Consider the following 1,644-nt stretch of genomic DNA (forward strand, 5'->3'; position numbering starts at 1 on the left):
TACATATATATATATATATATATATATAATATATATATATTATATATATATATATATAATATATATATATATATACACTATGCGGCGTTTAACCAAGTCGAATAGCATCTATAGGCCTAATGGGTCAAGAATTTCTTTATAACTGAACGCTCGATCAGCTTAATAAAACACCACTGAATGAGAGAGAGAGAGAGAGAGAGAGAGAGAGAGAGAGAGAGAGAGAGAGAGAGAGAGAGAGAGAGAGAGTTCTTAAACGATCTCCAACCTTATAATAAAAAAATGCACTCTCACCATCGGTCAGCCTACGGCACGATAGGGAAAAAAAAAAAAAAGAAGAAGAGAGAAGGACTAAAGGAGCTGGATCCCGTAAGCGTAATTCTAGAGTGGAAGCACTTCATCTGCTTCCCCGAAGTCACAACTGAGGAGACCCTCTAGTTCAGTGTCCTCTTGGCAAATGACACCTAATGCAATAATACACTTCCTAATGGTATATTACACAGAACACGTCATCATCCAGGTGACAATTACAGCCTCTTTCCGCTGTGTTTATATTGATAACACAAATAGCCAGAAGCAACGCCTCTCCCTTATGAAGATGTACAAATATTCATCTTGGGAGAAAATACGAGTATTTCTTTTTATAAAGGGTTAATGACCTGCTATGAGGCTTTGCTTGTTTCTAAAGCATTTTCTTGCTAGTTCAGCTTTGTCCGTTTGATGGCATTTGTAATGATATTCCAACTAAAACATCAATATTTATAGATAAGAGATATATTAATAATCAATAATAATATATATTACAACATAAATAATATGGACAGTATGCTTAATGTTAATTGAAGTCCCCGTTTAAACATTATTCACTTTATTTCCTTTTATAATAATAATAATAATAATAATAATAATAATAATAATAATAATAATAATAATAATAATAATAGTAGTAGAAAATGGTCCCCATCTAAATAGTATCCAGTTTTTTACTTTAATAATAATAATAATAATAATAATGATGATAATAATAATAATGAGAAAGTTAAATGGTCCCCATCTAAACACTATCCAGTTTTTACTATAATAATAATAATAATAATAATAATAATAATAATAATAATAATAATAATAATAATAATAATAATAATAATAATAACCCATTCTCAACCTAACCTCAAAGGAAAGAGAAATACCGAAGAGGCCATAAAACCAAAAAATCCACATCCGGGTCTCCTCAACATACACTCACCGATGTACCCCAAAATCTAATTGTGAATGACTTTTTTTATTTTCCTTTTACTAAACCCGTTACAGCAATGACAAGCATCCCTATAACCCTTCACCTCCTCCCCCCCTACCCCCAAAACCAACACTACCCAAATCCTTTACAAGACTTTCTTAGTCTTCCTCCATCCCACGGTTTTTTTTCTTTCTCCCTCCAGACAGTGATGAGTACGATGCACATAGGACGGTGACCTATCACGAGAGAGAGAGAGAGAGAGAGAGAGAGAGAGAGAGAGAGAGAGAGAGAGAGAGAGATATATACTTATCTTGTAATGTCTTAAATTAATGAAATAAAGAGAGATGAAGCAATATTCTATATTTAATCATGTTTCGTCAGATCCGATTCTCTCTGGCTAGTACAGTGGT

This window comes from Palaemon carinicauda, chromosome 40 (assembly GCF_036898095.1).
Source record: "Palaemon carinicauda isolate YSFRI2023 chromosome 40, ASM3689809v2, whole genome shotgun sequence".
In the NCBI taxonomy this organism is placed as follows: Eukaryota; Metazoa; Arthropoda; class Malacostraca; order Decapoda; family Palaemonidae; genus Palaemon; species Palaemon carinicauda.